Below are 23,357 nucleotides of genomic sequence, written 5' to 3'. Positions count from 1 at the left end.
GGAAGCAGTGGGTATAGGAAGAGGATGGAGCAGCCCTAGTGAAGCCACTCGCTCAGTTTTCACCTGTTGACAGATTTGACAGCACTGAACGTACTGAAGGATATGAGCCTTCATTTTCGGCCACACGAATAACCTCCCGACACGCTTGTAAGTGGCTGGGAACCCCGAGTGCCCTCCCACCGGGCTATCATGAAATGCAGAGATGATCTGTTGCTGTAGAGCTGTGCTGCCCCCGAGCCAGATGCGGTCTCTGAAACGCAAGAGTCCTTGCGACAAGCTGAAATGTCCTTTTGGGTCAGGTTGAACAGCCAACTGTTCCAAGAGGCGTTGAGCTTGAGGATTGGAATTGTAACTTGCGACAATATCGTCGAGCCATGCTGGTTGGCAGCTCGTGATCGCCATAGCATGCTCCGAGTGGTGTAGGCGAGATAGGGCATCTGCGGCTCCGTTCTCCACGCCCTTCTTGTACACAATTTTGTACTGCAAACCCAGCAACTTGGTGAAAGCCCGCTGTTGCCACGGGGTCGTGAGCCTCTGTTCTTGCAAGTAGACCAAGCTGCGTTGGTCTGTCTTGATGATGAACTCTGCAGATTGCAAGTATGGTCGCCACTGGTCGACTGCAGCTATCACTGCCAGGTATTCCTTCTCATACGTGGATAATCCTTGGTACTTGGGGCAGAGTCCTTTGCTTAGGAAAGCGATCGGGTGTCCTTCTTGCTGTAAAATTGCTCCAATGCCTGTGCCGCACGCGTTAGTTTCCACTGTGAATTGTTTCTGAAAATCAGGCAGTGCAAGCACCGGTGCTGTGACTAGTCCTTGTTTGAGTGTCCGGAAGCTTTGTTCTGTATTATCTGTCCAGACAAATGGCGCCCCTTTCTTGAGAAGGTTGAAAAGAGGTCGGGCTATGATCCCAAAGTGCCTCACAAAGCGCCTGTAGTATCCTGCCAGCCCCAAGAACTGTCTGACTCCCTTCACATTTGTAGGTGTAGGCCACTCTGACACAGCTTCGATCTTAGTGGGATCTGTTGCCACTCCGTCCACGCTGATTACATGCCCCAGGTAAGTTATTCTCTGTTGGCCAAAGCTGCATTTGCTTCTCTTCACCTTCCACTGGTCACGGCGAAGGAGCTCAAACACTTGCCGGAGGTGTTCTGCGTGTTCTTGCAAGGTTTTGCTGAATACCAGTATGTCATCGAAGAAGGATAAGACACACTCGCGCATCAACGGGTGAAGCGTGCCTGTGATAGCACCGTTGAAAGTAGCGGGTCCTCCAGCAAGGCCATACGATAGGACTCTGAATTCAAAGTGCCCGAAGTGTGTCTGAAAGGTAGTTTTGAACTCTTCTCCTTCTGCCAGCTGGATTTGATGATAACCTGCCCTTAAAGTCCAGCTTGGAGAACCACTTAGCCCCGTGTAGTTCGTCCAATAACTCCTCAATTAGAGGCACCGGGTATTTTCCCACTATCGTCATTGCGTTGAGCTGTCTGCAGTCGATACAGAGTCACCACGTACCATCTTTTTTCTTGACTAAGATAACTGGCGAGGAGAAGGGACTGTGGCTACGCTGAATGACGTCCGATTGCAACATTTCCTGTACTTGTTTCTCAATCTCATCTTTGTGCTCAGGTTTGTGTCTATATGGTCTCAAGTTCACTGGTTGTGCTCCTGCCATGAGTGGTATTCGGTGATCGCAATCTCTGGGTGGGGGAAGTCTAGTGGGTTCACCGAACACATCTTCAAACTGATCAATATCCCTCTGAATGTTATCTGGTGTGGGTGTGTACACTTCATCTTCTTCAGTGATCTGATACAACTGCACAACCTGTGCTATCGACCCCTGTTTGTGCAAAGACTGTAGCTGCAAGGCATTGATCTTCGGGCAAGCATCCACACGCTCTTGATGGCCACGTAACTGCGCGGGTCCACGCGGTGTGGTAATCAGCAGATGTTTGCCACACTAGTCCACTCTCATTGGGATGTGTTCTTCGAGCCAGTCCATGCCCAGTATGGCGTCATACGCGCCCAGTGGCAATACCTTCATGCCGGTGCTGAATTCATGCGTCTGAGACACCCAACTGCAGTGCGGTATGTGAGAGAAACAGCAGAGCTCACCCCCATCTGCCACCTTGATACGACAGGGTCGACGAAGAGGTACGACGCCCGTCAGACCTGATGCGAGGCGCGCGTCGATGAAGGACGTGGAACTTCCAGAATCCACTAGCAGTAACACCTCGTGGCCTTGGAGCCATGCGTGAAGACGAATCGCCTTCGGTGACATGCCACCAGTGAGGGCATGGCGCGATATCGCCATTGCCGTTTCGGCTGGCGGGTCGCCGAGCGGCGGGTGCGGTGAATCACCGTTGGAGTCAAGGCCGAACAGTTCGAGCAACTCCTCGAGGACGTGGAGTTGTACGCTGGCAGGACAACTGTGATCCTGGCTCGAGCGCTCTCCGCACTTGAAGCAGAGGCCCTTGGCACGATGGTACTCCCGCAGCGCCTTGAGCTTGGTGCCGTCCGCGCGGCTGGCCTCTACGACGCGCCGATCCGTGGCCATCGGTGTTGTTGGCGGCCGTCCTTGTGGTGGTGGAGGGGGAAGTTCCATGGGCATCTGGGACGCACTGGACTAGGACGCGCACGCTCTCGCGAAGCACCATCCGCCACCTCCTCTTGAAGCAAGGCCAAGGCGCAGGCAGTGTCGAGGTCAGGTGGTCGCTGCACTAGCACCACCGCTCGAATGTCGGGTCACAGTCCCTCAAAAAAACGGGTAAGATAATAGTAAGGATGTATGGATTCAGAATATGCAGATAAATGACTAATGATCAGTTCAAATTGCTCAATGTAACCAGCTACTATTGTTTTCTGTGACAGTGAATAAAATTGGCGGATCAAGAGTTGGTGACGGTTGTGACCGAATCGAGTACACAACAGAGTCGAGAAGGATTCCCAATCGAACTTCGTCAGTTTCTTCTGCACCGATTGTAGCCACACCGATGCAAAACCAGAAAAGTTGAGTGCTGCCATCGGAACCCAGAATTTCTCATGGACATCGAACATCTGGAAGTACTGCTCGCAAAGAGTTTCCCATAAACGCGGATTTTCACCCGTGAATTGGGGAAACCCGATCGATGGATGGGCCTGCCAATCCCAGCGAGGATCTGACTATCATGCACATATGGAGATGCGATGGTAGACTGAATGGGAGTTTGGGACTGACCGTTGGCCGGGGTGGCCACTGATGCGAACATCGGCGCCAGTCCCCGTGGCAGAACGTCGATGCCGCGGTCGATCGACCCGAGGGCGTCGCCCTCCGCGCTCTTGCTGATGCCGACGTGGTCACGCAGCGGCGCTGGTGGTGCGGGTGGTGGTGGTGCCGGCGCCTCTGCCTGTCGCTCCTCCGTTATTGTTGCGGGCCGCGCTTGGAGCTCAGCTACCGCTGCCGAGAGCTGATCCACGCGCCGCTCCAGATCAGGGCGCCACTGGCCCAGATCGTCCAGCTTGGTGGTGTGGGAGCGGATGTCGGAGTGGATCGCATCGAGGGAGTTGGTGAGCTTGTCGAAGTACTCCTTGAAGGAAGGATCCATGGCGCTGAGTCGATCCTTATTGATTTCTGTGCCCTTGTCTCGATTAGATGCGCCAGGGTGTGGATCGAAGGCTCTGATACCAGATGTAAGAAACCGACTGATATATTGCTCGATCTAGCACTCAACTCACGAATTCAGGTAGCAATTTAGGGTTACAATCTCTGGATACAAGAATTGGGGAAAACAGAGAAAGGGAAAGAGAGCCGCCGTCGGATCTGTGCCGTGATCCACTGGATACCTAACTCCAGCGAAGAGAGGCGTATAAGTAGCTGGTGGCATCACACCCACTCGGGGCCGCTGATGTTATGGTTGGGCCGCTTCTGTCTGATGGGCCGAGCTGCAGGCGAGGCCGGCCCGTTGCTGGGTGCTGGCGTTGGGCTGCTTGTGGCCTTGACAATCTATCGTCCAAATATGTGAGGTGCTATCTTTTCTATATATCATCAGCACATATTAAATTGTTAAAAGAACAATTACTCTGGTCCATGATATTTCTTTTCGCAGGACCATTATTGCTTACAAAGGTGTCGCATAAAGGATGCGCAAGAGCATTATTTGTGCAAGTCGCGGCCCCCGCTACATCCGCACGCGTGACTGACTCATCGTCCGCGTCCATATTTGTCCCTCCCGTGTCCGGGCTGTTTCCAACGCTGTGGCCGTCTCTCGCGACCGCATCGGCTTACAATGCCATGGACAACTCGTCCGTCCGCGCCGGCTTACAACAAAAAGGACAGCTTGCACGTCCACACCGACTTACAATGTCGTGGCCAGCTCATCTGTCTGCTGTCGCGATCGATTTGCCCATGATTATTTTCAGCTTCGATGTGGTGATCACCAACTCCGCGGCGGATATTTCCTGGCCTAACATATCAGGTGAAACCCATCCATTATAATTTTATATTATATATTGCTTTCTTTAAAAAAGCAATTACTCTGGCTTGCAAGTTCTCTAGTGCAGGACAAATTATATCACTAAGATATTGAATGACTCATACCGGTTTATATCACGATCAAATATGGAGAATCTCAAGACAACTCTTCAAGGCGCCTTGAGACTCGGGGGCTACAATGACATGACTCGGGAACTCCGGGTCATGGGAGGGAAGATAACCCGGTCCAGGAGGCTACCGCCATATTGGTGAAAACTTAAAAGGCCGTCAGAAAATTTCCGGCTCAAAATAAAGATTCCGGTTTAAAATCCAGTTCAAGAGACATCTCTCTCCCGCAAAGCTTTGAGGCTCTCAAATCCGGTCCAAACATCCGGCTCAAGGTAAATTTGTCTCTTACAAAGCTTTTTCTCAAATCCCGTTCAAATATCCGGCTCAAGGACAATCTGTCTCCCACGAAGCTTTGAATCTCAAAATATCCGGTTTGAAATTCTGGTTTAAAAAGAATTCATCTCTCGTAAGTTCGAGTTTTCAGAAAAAATTACAGGGACCAAAGAGAGTTTGTTGCACAGCAAAAACTCAAACATAGGCACCCAGCGAGCATAGCTCAGAAATATATCACTTGGGGGCTTCCGACTTATTGAGCTAAGGTATGATTACCCTTTGATCCGGCTCATAGCCACATTTACAGGTCACTTGGGGGCTTCCTGTTCAAACATAGGTCGTATTCGAACCAAAGAGAACATAGCTGTCGTAACTCTCTTGATCGGCACACTACCAAACTCACTAGGGGGCTTCTTGATCGTATTCGAATCATAGCTTAACCCCTTTTGGGTCCGACTTGGATCGTATTCGAATCATGGTCGTTTAAAACCCCTCAAGGTCATTTGGGAGCTTCCTGTTCAAACATAGGTCGTATTCGAACCAAAGAGAACATAGCTGTCGGTACCCTCTTGATCGGCGCAACGCCAAAGCCACTGGGGGCTACATGATCGTATTCTAATCCTAGCTTAACCCCTTTGGAACGGTTTACTGATCATATTCGAATCAGAAACCTTGATTTTTATTTGGTATAAGTTTTTTGCAAACAATCTTTGGTTTTGTCTTGAGACCTTTTTGCTCATATCTGAAGTATATATGTGTGGTTTCTGTTAACCCGGATCGACTTTTGACGATAAGTCGCCATATATGAAAATCATAAACATTTGGAAGTTTTGGCTTCTAAAGAATGGGTTATCACCCTTACTGCACAGGTATCATAAACCGGCAGTTCAATTCAATATCACAAGGACCGGTTTTCCAAACCGGATTATATTATTCAAATCTTTAATAGCCAACATGGCTGGAGTTTTATTATGGTTATCAATAACCAATATTATGATTGAGGTTTTCAAAGTCGCTTCAACGCAATGAATATTATTTTATCAATGGATATAATTTATTCTACAATGGAAGGAATAGTCCCGAGTCGCTGCAGGCTTACGACCCGACACTTGGGGGCTACATTATTCAAATTGAGATTACATCAAATATGCAAGTCCCGTGTCACTGCCAACATGCACCATGGCACTTGGGGGCTAATGCAAAGTCATTTTTAGTGGCCTTATTGAAGAACCGACTCATCACATCATAATGAGTCGGCCCTTGGGGGCTACCAGTTGCTCCTGTCAACAATTCAAGGTACACAAGTTTTAATCTATTATATTGTAGGATCCACTGCTCAGTTGGTAAAGCACAAAGCTCTTAACCTTGTGGACGTGGGTTCAAGCCCCATGATGGGGGTTACATCATATGATGTTCTTTTCAAAGAAGTATACATAAAGTCCTAGATCAATATTATCTTACTGAGCCGTCCTTTGAGGGCTACACTGGTTGAAGTTTTTATGAGTATAAGGCAATTACAAGTCCTAGGTTGCTGCAAGCATGACAACCCGGCACTTGGGGGCTACATATATGGAGTATTCAGTCTTTACTAGTGACTATGATGAACAACATGGATTTCTTCAAAGTGGCAGTAGTTATATTGAAGCAAGTCTTAAATCATCACTTTGTTTCTGCTCAAGACTTGGGGGATACAGGTAATATGGATATAAGGGAGAAAATCTTCAAATTCTCGGTTTTGAGTAAACCAGATTGACCCGGCGTCACCAATAACTATAACCCGGCGTCGGCAACAATTATAACCCGGTGCTATCAATATTTATAAACTGGGTATTTTGACAATGATAACCGGCAAATTCTACAAGCCGGCTGAAAGTCAGATGAGTATTTCAAAACCAATATTTTTTAAAAACCGGCGCTTTGGAAGCCGATTCAAGTGGATTATTTCTTACAATATTCCTCTACAAGAGACCAATATCAGCAAATTGACTCTGAAGCTGGCCTATTGACCCGGATTTCTCAAAAAGAAGTATCTGGATTTTTTGCATTCACAAAGTTTGAACATATCTACTAAAGGGGATTTTCTATGAGTTCATGGGCATGTATCAAGAAGGAAATGACAAGGACTTAAAGATGACCAGGTGCCGGCTTACAAGAATTGTTAACCCGGATCACAACCTGTCAAATGTGTTCTTGTGTTTATTTTGCAAGATCAGTTTAACATGGATAAATCCAAATTAAACTAGGGGCTAATGTCGGGGATATACCCCGCGGTATGACCCGACCGGATGTATGACCAGGCCGGACTTGGTGATTCACTGGTGACCCGCCCTGGTTTGGCGACTCACTAAGTGACCCGCCCGGATTTCTCCACTCTCTGATGACCCGGCCAAGCCAGGTGACTCATTGGTGACCCGGCCGGAGGAGCAGAGGAGCAACAAGACCCGGTGGCACAAGCAGATGGTTCATGGAAGGACGGCTCGTATTATGGTGGGCCGGATTAAGAGGAAAGCATAAGGAATATTCCCTTACAAAGGAAGCAAGACTAGGACTCCACTTGTAATAGAGTAATCCTAATCCTAATAGGACTAGTCATGTAAACCGCCCCTTCAACATATATAAGGAGGGGCAGAGCACCCCAAGAGGGAGAAGATTGACAAGTTCCACAAGTTGGACAAGTTAGGTTTAGACAATAACTCTCGAGATAGAGCACTCTTGTAACCGTGATCATCATCATCAATATCAATGAAGCAGGATGTAGGCTTTTACCTTCACCGTGAGGGGCCAAACCTGGGTAAAACATCGCGTCTCTCGTCCCGCTCAACCCCTCTCAAGCTACCACATAGATGCATTGGCCTCGCGACTAAGTCCTGACACTAAGGACATCTGCCGTGATAATTCCACGACAACATCGCTATGTGATTAACACCCAAAGAGTGATCATGTTTTGCTTGTGAGAGAAATTTAGTCAACAGGTCTGCCACATTCAAAGCCGTATGTATTTTGCAAATTTTCTATGTCTATAATGCTTTGCACGGAGCTACTCTAGCTAATTTCTCCCACTTTCAATATGTATCTAGATCGAGACTTAGAGTCATCTAGATCGGTGTCAAAGCTTGCATCAAGGTACCTCTTTACGACGAACTCTTTGTCACCTCCATAACCGAGAAACATTTCCTTATTCCACTAAGGATATTTTTGACCGCTGTCCAGTGATCCACTCTTGGATCACTATTGTACCCTCTTGCCAAACTTATGGTGAGGTACACAATAGGTCTGGTACACAGCATAGCATACTTTATAGAACCTATGACTGAGGCATAGGGAATGACTTTTCATTCTCTTTCTATTTTCTGCCGTGGTCGGGTTTTGAGTCTTTACTCAACTTCACACCTTGCAACACAGGCAAGAACTCCTTCTTTGACTTTTCCATTTTGAACTACTTCAAAATCTTTTCAAGGTATGTACTCATTGAAAATATATCAAGCGTCTTGATCTATCTCTATAGATCTTGATGCTCAATATGTAAGTAGTTTCATCGAGGTCTTTCTTTGAAAAACTCTTTTCAAACACTCCTTTATGCTTTCCAGAAAATTCTACATTATTTCCGATCAACAATATGTCATTCACATATACTTATCAGAAATGCTGTAGTGCTTCCACTCACTTTCTTGTCAATACAAGCTTCACCGCAAGTCTATATAAGACCATATGCTTTGATCACTTTATCAAAGTATATATTCCAACTCCGAGATGCTTGCACCAATCCATAGATGGATCGCTGGAGCTTGCACACTTTGTTCGCACCTTTAGGATTGACAAAACCTTCTTGTTGCATCATATACAACTCTTCTTTAAGAAATCCATTAAGGAATGCAGTTTTGACATCCATTTGCTAGATTTCATAAAATGTTGCAATTGCTAACATGATTCAGACAGACTTAAGCATCGCTACGAGTGAGAAAATCTCATCGTAGTCAACATCTTGAACTTGCCGAAAACCTTTTGTGACAATTCGTGCCTTCTAGATAGTAACACTACTATCAGTGTCTGTCTTCCTCTTGAAAATCCATTTATTCTTAATGGCTCACCGATCAACGGGAAAGTTAATCAAAGTCCATACTTTGTTCTAATACATGGATCTCATCTCAGATTTCATGGCTTCAAGCCATTTCGCGGAATCTGGGCTCATCATCGCTTCCTCATAGTTCGTAGGTTCGTCATGGTCAAGTGACATGACCTCCAGAACAGGATTACCGTACCACTCTGGTGCGGAATGTATTCTGGTTTACCTACGAGGTTCGGTAGTAACTTGATCTGAAGTTTCATGATCATCATCATTAACTTCCTCATTAATTGGTGCAGGAATCACTAGAACAGATTTCTATGATGAACTAATTTCCAATCCGGTAGAAGGTACAATTACCTCATCAAGTTTTACATTCCTCCCAATCACTTCTTTTGAGAGAAATCTTCTCTAGAAAGGATCCATTTTTAGCAACGAATATCTTGCCTTCGGGTCTGTGATAGAAGGTGTACCCAACAGTTTCCTTTGGGTATCCTATGAAGACGCATTTCTCCGATTTGGGTTCAAGCTTATCAGGTTGAAACTTTTTCACATAAGCATCATAGCCCCAAACTTTAACAAATGACAGGTTATGTTTCTTGCTAAACCATAGTTCATATGGTGTCGTCTCAGCGGATTTAGATGATGCCCTATTTAACGTTAATGCAACTGTCTCTAATGCATAACCCCAAAATGATAGTGATAAATCGGTAAGAGACATCATAGATCACACCATATCTAATAAAGTACAGTTATGATGTTCGGACACACCATTACGCTGTGGTGTTCCAGGTGGCGTGAGTTGCGAAACTATTCCGCATTGTTTCAAATGAAGAACAAACTCATAACTCAAATATTCTCCTCCACGATCAGATCACAGAAACTTTATTTTCTTGTTACAATGATTTTCCACTTCACCCAGAAATTCTTTGAACTTTTCAAATGTTTTAGACTTATGTTTCATCAAGTAGATATACCCATATCTGCTCAAATCATCTGTGAAGATCAGAAAATAACGATACCCGCCGCGAGCCTCAACACTCATTGGATTGCATACATCAGTATGTATTATTCCCAATAAGTTAGTTGCTTGCTCCATTGTCCCAGAGAACGGAGTTTTAGTCATCTTGCCCACGAGGCATGGTTCGCAAGCATCATATGATTCATAATCAAGTGATTCCGAAAGCCCATCAGCATGGAGTTTCTTCATGCGCTTTACACCAATATGACCTAAACGGCAGTGCCACATATAAGTTGCACTATCATTTTTAACTTTGCATCTTTTGGCTTCAATATTATGAATATGTGTATTACTACGATCAAGATTCAATAAACCATTAACCTTGGGTGTATGACCTCAGAAGGTTTTATTCATGTAAACATGATAACAATTATCCTTGACTTAAATGAATAACCGTATTGCAATAAACATGATCCAATCATATTATGCTCTATGCAAACACCAAAAAACATTTATTTTAGGTTCAACACTAATCCCGAAGGTAAAGGGAGTGTGCGATGGTGATCTTATAAACCTTGGAATCACTTCCAACTCACATCATCACCTCGCCCTTAACTAGTCTCTGTTTATTTTGCAACTCCCGGTTCGAGTTACTACTCTTAGTAACTGAACCAGTATCAAATACTGAGGTGTTGTTATAAACACAAGTAAAGTACACATCAATAACATGTATATCAAATATATACTTTTGTTCACTTTTCCATCCTTCTTATCTGCTAAGTATCTAGGACAGTTCCACTTCCAGTGACCATTTCCTTTGCAGTAGAGCACTCAGTTCCAGGCTTGGGTCTAGCTTTGAGATTCTTCATAGGAGCAGCAACTTGCTTGCTATTCTTCTTTTAAGTTCCTCTTTCTTTCCCTTTGCCCTTTTCTTGAAACTAGTAGTCTTGTAACGGTGCATACTCAGGGAGAACACTTATACCTTGAAATTTAGTGAGAGATCATCTTATAATGCTACCGCCGAACTAAGAAAAATAAGATACATAAAGGATAAACATCACATGCAATCAAAATATGTGACCTGATATGGCCATCATCATCTTGTGCCTTTGATCTCCATCTTCAAAACACCGTCATGATATTTATCGTCACCGGCGTGACACCATGATCTCCATCATCTTGATCTCTATCAATGTGTCGTCACATGGTCGTCTCACCTACTATTGCTTTTGCAACTATTGCTATCGTATAGCGATAAAGTAAAGCAATTATATGTCGTTTGCATCTTATGCAATGAAGAGACAACCATAAGGCTCCTGACAGTTGTCGATAACTTCAAAAAAACATGGTCATCTCATACAACAATTTATATCTCATCATGTCTTGACCATATCACATCACAACATGCCCTGCAAAAACAAATTAGACGTCCTCTACTTTGTTGTTGCAAGTTTTACGTGGCTGCTACAGGCTTCTAGTAAGAACCGTTCTTACCTACGCATCAAAACCACAATGTAGTATAGTGATTGATTATTGATCTTTAGAAAGAACCCTGTTCATTGAATCCGATTTAACTAAAGTTGGAAACAGACACCCACTAGCCACCTGTGTGCGAAGCACGTCGGTAGAACCAGTCTCGCGTAAGCGTACGCGTAATGTCGGTCTAAGCCGCTTCATCCAACAATACCGTCGAATCAAGAATCAACCAGTGATGAAAAAATATGTATATACCCACGCCCACAACTCCTTTGTGTTCTACTCGTGCATATAACATCTACGCATAGACCTGGCTCGGATGCCACTGTTGGGGAATGCAGTAATTTCTAAAATTTCCTATACACACACAAGATCATGGTGATGCATAGCAATGAGAAGGGAGAGTATTGTCTACGTACCCTCATAGACCGTAAGCGGAAGTGTTATGACAACGCGGTTGATATAGTGCGTCTCCGTCGTATCTATAATTTTTGACTGTTCCATGCCAATATTATTCAACTTTCATATAATTTTGGCAACTTTTTATACTATTTTTGGGACTAACATATTGATCCAGTGCCTAGTGCCAGTTCCTGTTTGTTGCATGTTTTTCGTTTCGCAAAATATCCATATCAAACGGAGTCCAAACGGGATAAAAACTGACGGAGATTTTTTTTGGAATATATATGATTTTTGGGAAGAAAAATCCACGCGAGATGGTGCCCGAGGTGGCCACGAGGCAGGGGGCGCGCCTGCCCCCCTAGGCGCGCCCCTCACCCTCGTGGGCCACCTGTAAGGAGGTTGATGCCCTTCTTTCGCTGCAAGAAAGCTAATATCCGTATAGAGATCGTGTTAAAATTTCAGCCCAATCGGAGTTACGGATCTCCGGGAATATAAGAAACGGTGAAAGGGAAGAATCTGAGAACGCAGAAACAGAGAGAGACATATCCAATCTCGGAGGGGCTCTCGCCCCTCCCATACCATGGAGTCCAAGGACCAGAGTGGAAACCCTTCTCCCATCTAGGGAGGAGGTCAAGGAAGAAGAAGACGAAGGGGCCCCCTCTCCCCTTCTCTTCTGGTGGCGCCGGAACGCTGTCGTGGCCATTATCATCATCACCGCGATCTACACCAACACCTCCGCCATCTTCACCAACATCTCCATCACCTTCTCCCCTCTATCTACAGTGGTCCACTCTCCCTCAACCCGCTGGACCCTCTACTTGAACATGGTGCTTTATGCTTCATATTATTATCCAATGATGTGTTGCCATCCTATGATGTCTGAGTAGATTTTCGTTGTCCTATCGGTGGTTGATGCATTCCTATGATTGATTTAATTTGCTTGTGGTTATTTTGCTGTCCTTTGGTGCCCATCATATGATTGCACGCGTGGATCACACCCTAGGGTTAGTTGTATGTTGATAGGACTATGTATTGGAGGGAAAGAGTGACAGAAGCTTCAACCTAGCATAGAAATTGATGCATACGGGATTGAAGGGGACCAATATATCTTAATGCTTGGTTGGGTTTTACCTTAATGAACATTAGTAGTTGCGGATGCTTTCTAATAGTTCCAATCATGAGTGCATAGAATTCCAAGTCAGGGATGACATGCTAGCAGTGGCCTCTCCCACATAATACTTGCCATCGGTCTAGTAAAGTAGTCAATTGTTTAGGGGAAATTTCGCAACTCCTACCACCACTTTTCCACACTCTCTATATTTACTTTATTGTTTCTTAATCTAAACAGCCCCTAGCTTTTATTTACTTGCTCTTTATTATCTTGCAAACCCATCCAACAACACCTACAAAGTACTTCTAGATTCATACTTGTTCTAGGTAAAGCGAACGTCAAGCGTGCGTAGAGTTGTATCGGTGGTCGATAGAGCTTGAGGGAATATTTGTTCTACCTTTAGCTCCTCGTTGCGTTCGACACTCTTACTTATTGAAAACTATTGCGATCCCCTATACTTGTGGGTTATCGTGTGGTCGTACATCTTCACGATCGACCGATCCTAGTATCGAAAGTACGACACCTCTGTGATCTGCACACGTTCGGCTCGGTGACGTCCCACGAACTCATGATCCAGCAGAGTGTCAAGGGAGAGCTTCGTCAGCACAATGAAATGATGACGGCGATGATGATGCTTGGTTGGGTTTTACCTTAATGAACATTAGTAGTTGCGGATGCTTGCTAATAGTTCCAATCATAAGTGCATAGAATTCCAAGTAAGGGATGACATGCTAGCAGTGGCCTCTCCCACATAATACTTGCTATCAGTCTAGTAAAGTAGTCAATTGCTTAGGGGCAATTTCGCAACTCCTACCACCACTTTTCCACACTCGCTATATTTACTTTATTGTTTCTTAATCTAAACAGCCCCTACCTTTTATTTACTTGCACTTTATTATCTTGCAAACCCATCCAACAACACCTACAAAGTACTTCTAGTTTCATACTTGTTCTAGGTAAAGCGAACGTCAAGCATGCGTAGAGTTGTATCGGTGGTCGATAGAGCTTGAGGGAATATTTGTTCTACCTTTAGCTCCTCGTTGGGTTCGGCACTCTTACTTATCGAAAACTGTTGTGATCCCTTATACTTGTGGGTTATCAAGACCTTTTTCTGGCGCCGTTGCCGGGGAGCAATAGCGTGGGGTGAATATTCTCGTGTGTGCTTGTTTGCTTTCTCACTAAGTAAATTTTATTTGCCATTCTTAGTTGTTCTATATCTTTAGTTATGGATATGGAACACGAAATACCAAAAACATTAGGTGTACCTGATACTCATGGAGATGGGGAACCTCCTAAAACCCTCGATGCTGGTTATGTGAAAAATATTATGTACTACTTTAATAATCCTGAGAAAACCCCATTCAATTATGTAATGGGAGTAACGTTGGATCAACGTGAATACTTTAGGGATTACCGCTTGACACGAAAAGGGAAACTATTATGGGATCAAATTCATATATTGAATTGGTATGCTAGGAAACTATGCTTGAGATATGATTATACTTGTTGGTCTAAGGTAAAGGCTCCACACCTTCCCTTTTCATGTAAATTTAATGATAATGAAACCTTAGCTTCTTATGCTAATGGTATATATGATTACTATGACATGGAACAAATAGAAGAATTTGTTGCTTTTAAGGGTGCTTATAAAATTGAATCTTTGTTTGAAAAGCATGAAGCTTATGATGATGATGTTTATAGGCCTGAAAATTTAGCTATCTTAAAATATTGCTATGATAATTATGAATATAATTCCTATATTAATGCGCTTATTGAGAAAGTCTCCGCTGTCCAAGAAGAGACTAATATTTTGCAGGAGTCTATGGAAGAAGAAATTAATGAAACTGTGAGCTCACTGGATGAAAAAGATGAGGAGGAGAGCGAAGAACAAAAGGAGGAAGAGCGGATTAGCTACCCGTGCCCACCTTCTAATGAGAGTAACCCTCCAACTCATACATTGTTTAATTTCCCTTCATGCTTACCAGAGATGATTGCTATGATGATTGTTATGATCCCGTTGATTCTTTTGAAATATACCTTTTTGATGATGCTTGCTATGATTGTGGCCAAGATGCCAATATGAATTATGCTTATGGAGATGAACTTGCTATAGTTCCTTATGTTAAAAATGAAATTGTTGCTATTGCACCCACACATGATAGTCCTATTATCTTTTTGAATTCTCCAAACTACACTATATCAGAGAAGTTTGCTCTTATTAAGGATTATATTGATGGGTTACCTTTTACCGTTGCACATGATGATTTTGATAAATATAATATGTATGTGCTTGCTGCTCCTACTTGCAATTATTATGAGAGAGGAACCATATCTCCACCTCTCTATGTTTCCAATATGATAAAATTGCAAGAAACTGTTTATACTATGCATTGGCCTTTACTGTGTGTGCATGAATTGTTCTTTTATGATATGCCGATGCATAGGAAGAGAGTTAGACTTCGTTGTTGCATGATATATTTTACTTTGTGCTCACTACTAAATTACAAATCATTGTTGATTAAAATTGGCTTTGATATACCTTGGGATCTGGGTGGATCCATTACTTGAGCACTATATGCCTAGCTTAATGGATTTAAAGAAAGCGCTGCCAGGGAGACAACCCAGAAGTTTTAGAGAGTCATTTATTTCTTTTGAGTGCTTTCATATAGTTAAAAAACAACAAAAATAAAGAGGGGAACCCAAAACTTCTTCAAAAAGGAAAGTGAAAGTGAGAAAGACAAGCATTGTTGAAGTGGGAGAGATCCTTGAACTTTGTTCATGCTCACGGCAACTTTGTGAATCTTGATTACAGAAACTTTTCAACAAAAATAATTATCCCCTTGTACAATTCCATTGTATTATAAAAATAATGTGCCAAGGTTTGCCTTTAGGATGTTTACATTTGCTTGATGGTTTGTATGGTGCAGGATAGAGCTTTGGCTGTAGTGTGCGATTTTAAATTTTTAGCTGGAACGCCAAATGGTTCTGATTCTTTTTGCGCTGTTTTCCTATACAAATTTTTTATTTTTCCTAATTTTGGTAGAATTTTTAAACTATCATTAGTATGGCGAATGTTCAGATTATTACAGACTGTTCTGTTTTAGACAGATTCTGTTTTTGATGCATAGTTTGCTTGTTTTGATGAAACTATCAATTTATATTAGTGGATTAAGCCATGAAAAAGTTATACTACAGTAGACACAATGCAAGAATGAAATATGAATTGGTTTGCAACAGTACTTAGAGTAGTGATTTGCTTTATTATACTAATGGATCTTACCGAGTTTTCTGTTGAAGTTTTGTGTGGATGAAGTGTTCGATGATCGAGAAGGTCTCGATGTGAGGAGAAGGAAGAGAAGCAAGAGCTCAAGCTTGGGCATACCCGAGGCACCCCAAGTAAATATTCAAGGAGACTCAAGCGTCTAAGCTTGGGGATGCCCCTGAAGGCATCCCCTCTTTCTTCAACAAGTATCGGTATGTTTTCGGATTCGTTTCGTTCACGCGATATGTGCAATCTTGGAGCATCCTTTGCAATTAGTTTTCATTTTTCTTTTATGCATCATGCTTGTATGAGTTAGTCCTTGGTTGATTTATAGAATTCTCTATGCACTTCACTTATATCTTTTGAGTATGGCTTTAGATAATGCTTCATGTGCTTCACTTATATCATTTGAAGTTTGGATTGCCTATTTCTCTTTACATAGACAACTGCCATTTGTAGAATGCTCTTTTTCTTCACTTATATTTGTTGGAGCATGGGCATCTCTTTTGTAGAAAGAATTAAACTCTCTTACTTCACTTATATCTATTTAGAAAGATGACAGGAATTGGTCATTCACATGGTTAGTCATAAAATCCTACATAAAACTTGTAGATCACTGAATATGATATGTTTGATTCCTTGCAATAGTTTTGCGATATAAAGATGGTGATATTAGAGTCACGCTAGTTGGTGGTTGTCAATTGTAGAAATACTTGTGTTGAGGTTTGTGATTCCCGTAGCATGCACGTATGGTGAACCGTTATGTAACAAAGTTGGAGCATGAGGTATTTATTGATTGTCTTCCTTATGAGTGGCGGTCGGGGACGAGCGATGGTATTTTCCTACCAATCTATCCCCCTAGGAGCATGCGCGTAGTACTTTGTTTCGATGACTAATAGATTATTGCAATAAGTATATGTGTTCTTTATGACTAATGTTGAGTCCATGGATTATACGCACTCTCACCCTTCCACCATTGCTAGCCTCTCTAGTATCGCGCAACTTTTGCCGGTACCTTAAGCCCACCATATATCTTCCTCAAAACAGCCACCGTACCTACTTATCATGGCATTTCTATAGCCATTCCGAGATATATTGCCATGCAACTCTCATCATCATCATATACATGACTTGAGCATTCATTGTCATATTGCTTTGCATGATCGTAAGATAGCTAGCATGATGTGTTCATGGCTTGTCCATTTTTTGATGTCATTGCTACGCTAGATCATTGCACATCCCGGTACACCGCCGGAGGCATTCATGTAGAGTCATATCTTTGTTCTAGATATCGAGTTGTAAAATTGAGTTGTAAGTAAATAAAATTGTGATGATCATCATTATTAGAACATTGTCCCATGTGAGGTTATAAAAATAAATGTGGCCAAAGAAGCCCCCCCCAAAAAAGAGAGAGAGGCCAAAGAATACTACAAAAAAAGAAGAAAAAAATGAGAGAAAAAGAGAGAAGGGGCAATGTTACTATCCTTTTACCACACTTGTGCTTCAAAGTAGCACCATGTTCTTCATATAGAGAGTCTCTTGAGTTATCACTTTCATATACTAGTGGGAATTTTCATTATAGAACTTGGCTTGTATATTCCAATGATGGGCTTCCTCAAATGCCCTAGGTCTTCATGAGCAAACAAGTTTGATGCACACCCACTTAGTTTCAGTTTGAGCTTTCATATACTTATAGCTCTAGTGCATCCGTTGCATGGCAATCCCTACTCACTCACATTGATATCTATTGATGGGCATCTCCATAGCCCGTTGATATGCCTAGTTTATGTGAGACTATCTTCTCCTTTTTGTCTTCTCCACAACCACCATTCTATTCCACCTATAGTGCTATGTCCATGGCTCATGCTCATGTATTGCGTGAAAGTTGAAAAGGTTTGAGAATGTCAAAAGTATGAAACAATTGGTTGGCTTGTCATCGGGGTTGTGCATGATGTGAGTATTTTGTGTGGTGAAGATGGAGCATAGCCAGACTATATGATTTTGTAGGGATAACTTTCTTTGTCCTTGTTATTTTGAAAAGACATGATTGCTTTATTAGTAGGCTTGAAGTATTATTGTTTTTATGTCAAATGATAGACTATTGCTTTGAATCACTTGTGTCTTAATATTCATGCCATGATTAGATTACATGATCAAGATTAGGCTAGGTGGCATTCCACATCAAAAATTATATTTTTTATCATTTAACTACTCAAGGATGAGCAGGAATTAAGCTTGGGGAAGCTGATACGTCTCCGTCGTATCTATAATTTTTGATTGTTCCATGCCAATATTATTCAACTTTCATATACTTTTGGCAACTTTTTATACTATTTTTGGGACTAACATATTGATCCAGTGCCCAGTGCGAGTTCCTGTTTGTTGCATGTGTTTTGTTTCGCAGAATATCCATATCAAACGGAGTCCACACAGGATAAAAACAGACGGAGATTTTTTTGGAATATATATGATTTTTGGGAACAAAAATCCACGCGAGACGGTGCCCGAGGTGGCCACGAGGCAGGGGGGCGTGCCTGCCCCCTGGACGCGCCCCTGACCCTCGTGGGCCACCCGTAAGGCGGTTGATGCCCTTCTTTCTCCGCAAGAAAGCTAATATCCGGATAGAGATCGTGTTAAAATTTCAGCCCAATCGGAGTTACGGATCTCCGGGAATATAAGAAACGGTGAAAGGGAAGAATCTGAGAATGCAAAAACAGAGAGAGACAGAGAGACACATCCAATCTCGGAGGGGCTCTCGCCCCTCCCATACCATGGAGGCCAAGGACCAGAGGGGATACCCTTCTCCCATCTAGGGAAGAGGTCAAGGAAGAAGAATACGAAGGGGCCCCCTCTCCCCTTCTCTTCCGGTGGCGCCGGAGCGCTGCCGTGGCCATCATCATCGTCACCGCGATCTACACCAACACCTCCGCCATCTTCACCAACATCTCCATCACCTTCCCCCCTCTATCTACAGTGGTCCACTCTCCCTCAACCTGCTATACCCTCTACTTGAACATGGTGCTTTATGCTTCATATTATTATCCAATGATGTGTTGCCATCCTATGATGTCTGAATAGATTTTCGTTGTCCTATCGGTGGTTGATGAATTGTTATGATTGATTTAATTTGCTTGTGGTTATGTTGCTATCATTTGGTGCCCGTCATATGATTGCACGCATGGATCACACCCTAGGGTTAGTTGTATGTTGATAGGACTATGTATTAGAGGGCAAGAGTGACAGAAGCTTCAACCTAGCATAGAAATTGATGCATACGGGATTGAAGGGGACCAATATATCTTAATGCTATGGTTGGGTTTTACCTTTATGAACATTAGTAGTTGCGGATGCTTTCTAATAGTTCCAATCATGAGTGCATAGAATTCCAAGTCAGGGATGACATGCTAGAAGTGGCCTCTCCCACATAATACTTGCCATCGGTCTAGTAAAGTAGTCAATTGTTTAGGGGCAATTTCGCAACTCCTACCACCACTTTTCCACACTCTCTATATTTACTTTATTGTTTCTTAATCTAAACAGCCCCTAGCTTTTATTTACTTGCTCTTTATTATCTTGCAAACCCATCCAACAACACCTACAAAGTACTTCTAGATTCATACTTGTTCTAGGTAAAGCGAACGTCAAGCGTGCGTAGAGTTGTATCGGTGGTCGATAGAGCTTGAGGGAATATTTGTTCTACCTTTAGCTCCTCGTTGCGTTCGACACTCTTACTTATCGAAAACTATTGCGATCCCCTATACTTGTGGGTTATCGTGTGGTCGTACATCTTCACGATCGACCGATCCTAGTATCGAAAGTACGACACCTCTGTGATCTGCACACGTTCGGCTCGGTGACGTCCCACGAACTCATGATCCAGCAGAGTGTCAAGGGAGAGCTTCGTCAGCACAATGAAATGATGACGGCGATGATGATGCTACCGGAACAGGGCTTCGCCTAAGCATCGCTATGATATGACCAAGGTGGATTATGGTGGAGGAGGGCACCGCACATGGATAAGAAATCAATGATCAACTTGTGTGTCTATGGGGTGCCCCTGGCCACGTATATAAAGGATGGAGGGACGAGGAGGCCGGCCCTCATAGGGCGTGCCCAAAGTGTGGAGTCCTACTAGGACTCCCTAGTCCTAGTAGGATTCCACCTCCTAGATGGAATAGGAAAAAGGGAAGGGAGAAGGAGAAGGAAGGAAGGGGGCGCCCCCTTTCCCTAGTCCAATTCGGACCAGTCCATGGGGAAGGGGCGCGGCCACCCTTGAGGCCTTTCTCTCCTTTCCTGTATGGCCCATTAAGGCCCAATACGAATTCCCGTAACTCTCCAGTACTCCAAAAAAAAATACCCGAATCACTCGGAACCTTTCCGATGTCCGAATATAGCCTTCCAATATATCGATCTTTACATCTCGACCATTTTGAGACTCCTCGTCATGTCCCCGATCTCATCCGGGACTCCGAACAAACTTTGGTCATCAAATCACATAACTCATAATACAAATCGTCACAGAACGTTAAGTGTGCGAACCCTACGGGTTCGAGAACTATGTAGACATGACCGAGGCACATCTCCGGTCAATAACCAATAGTGGAACCTGGATGCTCATATTGGCTCCTACATATTCTACGAAGATCTTTATCGGTCAAACCGCATAACAACATATGTTGTTCCCTTTGTCATCTGTATGTTACTTGCCCCGAGATTCGATCGTAGGTATCTCAATACCTAGTTCAATCTCGTTACCGGCAAGTCTGTTTACTCGTTTCGTAATGCAACATCCCGCAACTAACTCATTAGTCACATTGCTTGCAAGGCTTATAGTGATGTGCATTACCGAGAGGGCCCAGAGATACCTGTCCGACAATCGGAGTGACAAATCCTTATCTCGATCTATGCCAACTCAACAAACACCATCAAAGACACCTGTAGAGCACCTTTGTAATCACCCAGTTACATTGTGACGTTTGGTAGCACACAAAGTGTTCCTCCGGCATTCGGGAGTTGCATGATCTCATATATAGTCATAGGAATATGTATAAGTTATGGAGAAAGCAATAGCAACAAACTAAACGATCATCATGCTAAGCTAACGGTTGGGTCAAGTCAATCACACCATTCTCTAATGATGTGATCTCGTTAATCAAATGACAACTCATGTGTATGGTTAGGAAACATAACCATCATTGATTCAACGAGCTAGTCAAGTAGAGGCATACTAGTGACATTCTGTTTGTCTATGTATTCACACATGTACTAAGTTTCTGGTTAATACAATTCTAGCATGAATAATAAACATTTATCATGATATAAGGAAATATAAATAACAACTTTATTATTGCCTCTAGGGCATATTTCCTTCAATGATCACTCCATATAAGTTGCAGTTGAAGTGTCTTCAGCAGGAATTTGAGGAGGTCATGAATACTGAGGAAGGGAAAGATATCTACATAAACACAGTAGATGTTTTTCAAGGCCAGGAGCGTGATGTGATTATCATGTCATGCGTGTGTGCTTCAAACCATGGCGTGGGTTTTGTTGCAGATATACGGCACATGAATGTTGCTCTAACTCGAGCTAGGAGAGCTCTATGGGTACGTCTCTCTGTCCTCTTTCAAAAAATGAATCAAGACCACTGTACTGCTACTTCAAAACATGCTATGAACAAATGCTATAGTACTAATAGTTATTCGTCATTTTCTAGGTTGTTGGTAATGCCAATGCTCTCATGCAGTCAGAGGACTGGGCGGCGCTGGTAGCAGATGCAGAGGCCAGAAAATGTTTCATGGACTTGGATAGCATCCCTGTTAAAAGGGAGAGAGAGGTTTGGTGGAATTGTTTGTTGTATTTCTTGAGCCTCGTGGGCATATATATATAGGAGTACAACGATCTACTTGGAGTACAAGAGAAACCAGAACAAATCATAGTCTATCTCGTCTTTCCTAATAAACATCATACTCAACATCCCCCCGCAGTAACAATGATAGCGATGCAGACGGTGACAGTGGAGAAGAATCCGAAGGCAAGCCAACGGACACCCCCCACAGTCGTAACGGTTGATGCATCGCAGAGTCGTGGCTGGAGTGGAAACCAACGAGGTTGTTCAAGCAAGGCGGCAGCCCTTTGTGCCGTTTGTCGAGTGATAACCAACAAGTATAGGGGATCACAAAAGTTTTCGAGGGTAGAGTATTCAACCCAAATTTATTGATTCGACACAAGGGGAGCCAAAGAATATTCTCAAGTATTAGCAGCTGAGTTGTCAATTCAACCACAACTGGAAAACTTAATATCTGCAGCAAAGTATTTAGTAGCAAAGTAGTATGGAAGTAACGGTAAAAGTGGCAAAAGTAACAGTATTGGTTTTGTAGTGATTGTAACAGTGGCAACGGAAAAGTAACTAAGCAAAGATCAATATGTGAAAAGATCGTAGGCAATGGATCAGTGATGGATAATTATGTCGGATGCGATTCCTCATGCAATGGTTATAACATAGGGTGACACAGAACTAGCTTCAGTTCATCAATGCAATGTAGGCATGTATTCCGAATATAGTCATACATGCTTATGGAAAAGAACTTGCATGACATCTTTTGTCCTACTCTCCCATGGCAGCGGGGTCCTATTGGAAACTAAGGGATATTAAGGCCTCCTTTTAATAGAGTACCGGACCAAAGCATTAACACTTAGTGAATACATGAACTCCTCAAACTACGGTCATCACCGGTAAGTATCCCGATTATTGTCACTTCGCGGTTAACGGATCATAACACATAATAGGTGACTATAGACTTGCAAGATAGGATCAAGAACTCACATATATTCATGAAAACATAATAGGTTCAGATCTGAAATCATGGCACTCGGGCCCTAGTGACAAGCATTAAGCATAACAAAGTCATAGCAACATCAATCTTAGAACATAATGGATACTAGGGATCAAACCCTAACAAAACTAACTCGATTACATGATAAATCTCATCGAACCCATCACGGTGCAGCAAGCCTACGATGGAATTACTCACGCACAGCGGCGAGCATCATGAAATTGGTGATGGAGGAAGGTTGATGATGACGATGGCGACGGATTCCCCTCTCCGAAGCCCCGAACGGAATCCAGATCAGCCATCCCGAGAGAGATTAGGGCTTGGCGGCGGCTCTGTATCATAAAATGCGATGAATCCTTCTCTCTGATTTTTTTCTCACCGGACGTGAATATATAGAATT

The 23,357-nt window shown here is 43.2% G+C and overlaps 1 pseudogene; it reads left to right on the top strand.

Annotated features, from left to right (window-relative positions):
• Positions 1-23,357, top strand: part of LOC147990619 (putative helicase MAGATAMA 3) — a 118,287-nt pseudogene that overhangs the window by 11,152 nt on the left and 83,778 nt on the right.

The sequence above is a fragment of the Triticum urartu genome, chromosome 1A (assembly GCF_056163025.1).
Source record: "Triticum urartu cultivar PI428250 chromosome 1A, HENAU_Tu73, whole genome shotgun sequence".
In the NCBI taxonomy this organism is placed as follows: Eukaryota; Viridiplantae; Streptophyta; class Magnoliopsida; order Poales; family Poaceae; genus Triticum; species Triticum urartu.
Note: the sequence above shows the minus strand (reverse complement) of the source record. Positions and strands in the feature narration are given on the sequence as shown.